Genomic DNA, 6148 nt, shown 5'->3' on the forward strand with positions numbered 1-6148 from the left:
GCTGCCTTTCAGAGGAATCGACTGAGTGCCGCAATTCGGCCTACAAGCTTTTGTACTTCATGTACGCTTGACGGAGGCTTCATTTGCTGGATGGCATCGATTTTCTCAGGATTCGCCTCGATGCCTCTTTCGGAAACAAGGAAACCCAACAACTTGCCTGTGCGGACGCCGAAAACGCACTTCTCCGGATTCAGCCTTATGCCTGCTGTGCGCAAGCTGTCGAATGTCTCCTGCGGATCGATCGCATGGTCGAAAGCCTTGCGGCTTTTTACGACGATGTCGTCGACGTAAGCTTCCACATTCCGCCCCAACTGCTTGCCAAGGACCTTGTACACCAGCCTGGCGAAAGTTGCTCCTGCGTTCCTTAAGCCAAAAGGCATCCTAAGGTGACAAAATGTGCCGAATGGAGTGATGAAGGATGTTTTGGGGATGTCGAGCGGGTTCATGTGGATCTGGTGGTAACCGGAATATGCATCCAGGAAACTCATGAGTTCGCATCCAGCTGTTGAATCCACGAGCTGGTCGATTCACGGTAAGGGGAAGTCGTCTTTCGGACACGCTTTGTTCAGGTCTATGAAATCGACACACATGCGCCAATTGCCGTTTGACTTCCGCACCAGCACTGGATTCGCCGACCACTCCGGATGGTCAATCTCTTGGATAACCCCCGCCCTGAGCAATTTTTGTACTTCGGCTTTCGCCGCTTCTTAGCGATCGACAGACATCTTGCGCAACTTTTGTTTTCTTGGCTTAATGTCCGGCTTGAGTGCTAGGTAATGCATGATGAGATCCGCCGGGACACCCCCCACCTCGTCAGGGCTCCAGGCGAAGATATCGATGTTCTTTTTGAGCACCTCTAGGATACTCTCAACTTCTTCTTCGCCCATGTCGCCCCCTAGTGGTACGAGCTTTGTGGGGTCGGCATCATCAATCTGCACTTTTGTTATCTCAACACTGTGCACTGCTCTATTGATTATGGCTAGATCGCCTTTTGAAGCGGCCGAAGGCTGAAGCCCCTTGACTACTATCACCCTTGTCGGGTCGGGCATCTTAAGCTTGAGATAATTGTGGTGGGAAATGGCTTCGAACTTGTTCAGGGTTGCACGGCCGAAGATGGCGTTGTAGTTGTACGGGATGTCAACGACGTCGAACAGTATTTGCTCTTCACGTCTGTTCTCCCCCGAGCCAAAGGCTATCAGCAAAAGTGCTTGGCCGAGAACTTGAACTGCTTCTCCGCCGAAACCGCGGAGCGATGCTGGTGCTGGGGTAAGGGCTTGGGTAGGCAACCCCATCTTGGCACATGCTTCGGCGAAGATAACATCGGCCGAACTCCCTCCGTCGACCAGGATTCGTCGGACTTCGAAACCAGCTATCTCAGCTGAGATTATCAGGGGATCTTGATGCGGGAACATAACTCCTTCTGCGTCTTCCGGCCCAAAAGAAATTAGCTGGTTCAGATATTGCGGCGCCCCTTCGCCCGCCGAAGTGATGCTGTGGACCATACGGATCTGCATCTTCTTCTGCCGTTTGGACAACTGGCTTGGCGGGTCGGCCCTTGTAATCACTTGGATTATCCTTCGCTGTGCATCTTGGCGTTGTTCGGCTGGAGGTTTTTGCTCCTGAACTGCTTCGCGGGGTGCTTCGACAGTTGTTCCCTGCTGCGGCCTTGGGTGTTGCGCGTTGCCACGTTGCCTGATGTTTCAGCATTGCTCCGTGGTGTGCGAAGAGCGTCCGTGAAAGGCGCAGTAAAGGTCTTTTCGGACCTTCTTGCGGGCTGGCTGCTGATGGTTGCTTGCTTGCTGGGCGTCGAACTCCTTGCGGAGGGCTTGCACTTCTTCGACAACCATCACAGTCTTGCCCGCACGGTCTGTTCTGAACTTTCTCCAAGTCATGGGGGCTTGGCCTTGCCTTAGCGGCTGTCCTTGGATCGCCGGCTGAGACTGGCGAACAGAGAGGGGAGGTGGTTCGACAACTTGAACTTGTGCTTGAGCTTGAGCAGCGGCGACGGAGGCTTTGTCGTACTCAGCTTGTATAGCTTGTCGTCGCTTGGAATCCTCCTCGCCCCTTGCGAACCCGTCAATGATGCGAAGTAGGTGCTCGAGCATCTGTGGCTCCTTGTTGGCGATTTTTCTTGTGAGTTCGCCCTCGAGCAGACCGGCCGAAGCGGCGTTTAAAACCGACGCCTCGGTTATGTCTTGAACTTGGCACCGGGCTTGCGAGAAGCGACGCATGTACTCCCTTATCGACTCCCCCGGCCTTTGGCGAATGCCAAGAAGGTGTTGCTACGTCTTCGGCTCCTCATAGGTGCCTCGAAAGTTAAGGACAAAAACATCGCGCAATTGCTCCCATGAGTAAATGCTATTGGCTGGTAAATTGAAATACCAAGAACGGGCGATGCCGTCTAGAGCGAGATGTATTACCTTTGCCTTGGTATTTTCGTCACCATGAGCCGCTTCGATCACTGACTCGTAGATGGAGAGGAACTCCTTCGGGTCAGTTTCGCCTGAATAGCGCGGGACGGGAGGGAACTTGAACTGGGGTGGGATTGGACGAGTCTTGATTCCCCCACTCAGCGGTAGCCCCTTTTCGCCTCCCGCCCTGTTTACCACACTTTGCTGTGGGTACGGTGTGGCGAAGGGCAAAATCGCAGCTTGTGCGTGAGGTTGGGCCATGGCATTCGACTGCCCGGCTCCAACTAGAGGTACTTGCTGAGCCGCCATGGATGGGTCAAAAATTGGCTGCGACCACGTCGTGGCAGCTTGGATTGGTGCTTGGTTTGTTCCGAAGCCTGGAGTTGGAGCTTGTTGCCGAACGGTTGGTGCCTGAGCAGCGTTGACGAAGTCGAACTGCGGCCCTTGATTCCATGGCGAAACTCCCAGGCCCGGCTGAATCGGTGGCAACCAATTAGGCGCACCTTGACTTGTATTCCCCTCCGGGTGGGCCAATGGGGTTGTACTTGAAATGTAGTGGGGTTGGTTGAGTTGCTGAAGGAAAGCTTGGAGTTGCGCCTGCAGAGCCGAAGCCCCTTCCGCCACTGTTTGTGGCGCTTGGCCAACTGGTTGATGGTGTACTTGGGCAGCGACTGGTTGAGCTTGTAGTTGCACGTGAGGGGCCTGATGCACTGCTGCGGCCGATTGCTGCCCGGCGAAGTACACTGGCACCTGTGCGGCTTGTGGCGGAATGGGCTAGGTCGTCACTTGCGGATGGACTTGATGTCGCGTCCCAAATCGACCCTAAAATACATCCTCTAAATTATGCCTAGAATAATTAAAATGCTTGTGAAAGCCTTCAAAAATTAAAATGTGCAAAGTTAAAAGTCAAATAGGGCTTGGAGGATTTTTGTATATTTCCTAAAAGCCTAAAATGTGTAAATAAATTTTAGTGGAATTTTCAGAGCACAAATAATAATTATTAAGAAATAAACAAAGTTAAAAAGGTTTTATGAAAAGAAAACCCTAAAAATCACCCTCTCCCCTCTAATGGGCCGAATTCGGCCCATCTCCCTCCCCCTCTCTCCTCTCCCCCGCGGCCCACTCGGCCCTCCCCACGTGCGCGCCGCTGACGGGCGGGCCCGCCCGCCACCCTCGCTGACGGGTGGGGCCCACCCGTCATCCCCTTCCTCCCGCCGCTCCCGCCGCCTCCCCCGCGCCCTAGCGCCGCCGCCGCCGCGGATCCCGCCGCCTCCCGCCGTCCCCGCATGGAATAAAGTGGGGGGAATCACTCCCCGTGATCCCCTCTCCCTTTCCCCCCATTTTTCCCTCTCTCTCTCGCGTTCAAACGGGCGGATTTGCCCCCGCAAATCTCGCCAGCGCCATTGATGGCGGCCGGACCTCCCGCGCCGGTTTCCTTCCCCTCCGGCCGCCCTCTCTCACTCCCAACCCTATATAAACCCTCCCCGAGCTCCCCACCACCGTTTGCGCCACTCACCGCCCTCTCTCCTCGCCGGAATCGAGCTCGCGCCGTCGCTCTCTCTCTCCGCCGTCGCCGCCGAGCTCCGGTCCGCCGCCGTCGTCGCCCCGGACCACCTCCCACCTCGGCGCCGCCTCCTTCGGCTTCGCCGCATCCTCGCCGACCTCGTCCACCCCTCCGTTTCGCTCGCCGACCCCCGGAGCGCCGTCGACCCCGTCCACCCGAGCCGCGCCGCCGTCTTCCTCCGCTCCGGTTGCCGTTTCCGTCGTCGCCGTCGACCCGGGGTGAGCCATGGACCGCCGCTTCGTTTCCCCCTTTCCCTCCCATCTCTCGGCGCGCCGCCTCCCGCCGGCCACGCCGACGTGGCCGCCTCCCGTGGACCCGGTCCGCGCGCCCTCTCTCCCGGCTGACGCAATAAATATATTTTTAAATTAAAATTTAAATGAAGAAATTCGTAAATATTCATTTAAAGAGCATATAAACTTCAAATGGCCATAACTTGGCCATTTGAACTCGGAATTGGACCGTTCAAGTCTCTAATTTTTCCTTAAGAAGTCAAGAACCCATTTTTGTGCTTTGTTTCTGCTTGTTATATGGAGTTTATTAGAGTAAAAGCCCTTTTCTTTTCCGTTGGTCGTGTAGACGCTGCAGCTTCGGAAGATCCGCTCTTCGTGGAGGTTGAAGCCGACGTTTGGGAAAGCGAGCAAGGCAAGTCACATCATTCTTTGAACATATTGGATCCCACTTTGTGAAATTACTTTGATTTAAATTATTGCATTACCGCTTTATTTAAAATTCCCGCGTTATCACTGTTTTATTTAGCCATGCCTATTTACCTTTGTTATGAACTTATTATTGTTATTGTTATTATTACCTTGTTCACCCTAGGATAAACAAAATCCCAACTAGTGGACATTTTATTTATGGTTCCACCAGTATGAATTTAGGTAGATGCTTCGCTGTTTAATAGGACAACATAGGGTGGTTTTATAACTCTAGACTTTGGGAATATTCATATCACTTGGACACCATGGAATGGTTGGATTATTGTGGAATTGGATTCACACCTCTCCCTCTATTCAAAACCCTCAAAATGGTTTTAGGCTGGGCTCGGGGTGCATGGTTTTGATGGTAGCACCTCGGCCATATAAGGACCGGTCTTCGGGCCTCTGTTGCAAAGCACTACCGTACTTCCACATGTCTAATGGGTAAGGCTTAGTTTGTGGCTCAGACTGGTTATAAACAAAAGTACACGGATGGAGATGGACGAAGTCGGGGGTCGATGGACATCTCTAGGGCAAATGAAGGCTACACGAGCTGCGGCCCGGTAGTCGAGATGTCATGGCACAGGACCGGTGTCCTGCTGCTAGGGGCTCAGTCCTGCCTACCTGTCCCGGGGGTTCCGGCCGTAGGTGGGGTTGGGTCGGTACTCTTGTCTATGGCTAGGATGGGTTGAAAACTATGTCACGTCTTCCGTCCGTATACCGTGGTGGTATGTGGCACGTGGTTACGCGTGAGGAAGATGTGTCTTGTGGGTAAAGATGTACACCTCTGATCAGAGTATAATCTATTCGAATAGCCGCGCCCTCGGTTATGGGCAAGCCTAGCAATGTACCCAAGTTAGTGTTTTAATTCTTAAAACCTGCTTAACAACTAAAATGTGGAATGGTTGGCCTGGGTTGGCTTGGGACGAGCTGGGACCCAGGGTCGGGTTGCCAGTTCGGTCTGAATCATCGTAGGCCTTGGGTTAAGGCAGGTTCGTGTGGGTTCACGGCCTTGTTTAATAATATTAAATAGTTCTAGGATCGTGTTTTAAATTTAGCTTTGAGCAACTAAGGGTCTTTTAAATGCTGTTTATTGCAAAACCTAACCCCTATACTATAACTCCATTGTACTCCTTTGCACTTATGCTGCACTTGTGGGTGTGTCTTGTTGAGTACGGTGGTTGTACTCAGTCTTGCTCAATTTTTCCCAAACCCAGAAGAGGAGCCCCTGGATGATGAAGGCTTTGGTGTCTAGCTCGTGCCTGCCGTCAAGCGCCTGTGGTCGTCGCCTTAGTCTTCCGCTGTTTCCCGTTGTCTTTGAGTGTGCTGGGCCGTCGCTGCCCATGTAATAATTAACTATTTATGCTTCCGCTTATTAAACTCTGAATTGTATCAACTTCTGGTGTACCTTGCCTCCTGGGACAAGGAATAATACACGTACGTAAGGAACGCCCGTTGGGCTATTTCCGGTCGTG

The sequence above is a fragment of the Oryza glaberrima genome, chromosome 11, assembly GCF_000147395.1.
Source record: "Oryza glaberrima chromosome 11, OglaRS2, whole genome shotgun sequence".
NCBI lineage: Eukaryota > Viridiplantae > Streptophyta > Magnoliopsida > Poales > Poaceae > Oryza > Oryza glaberrima.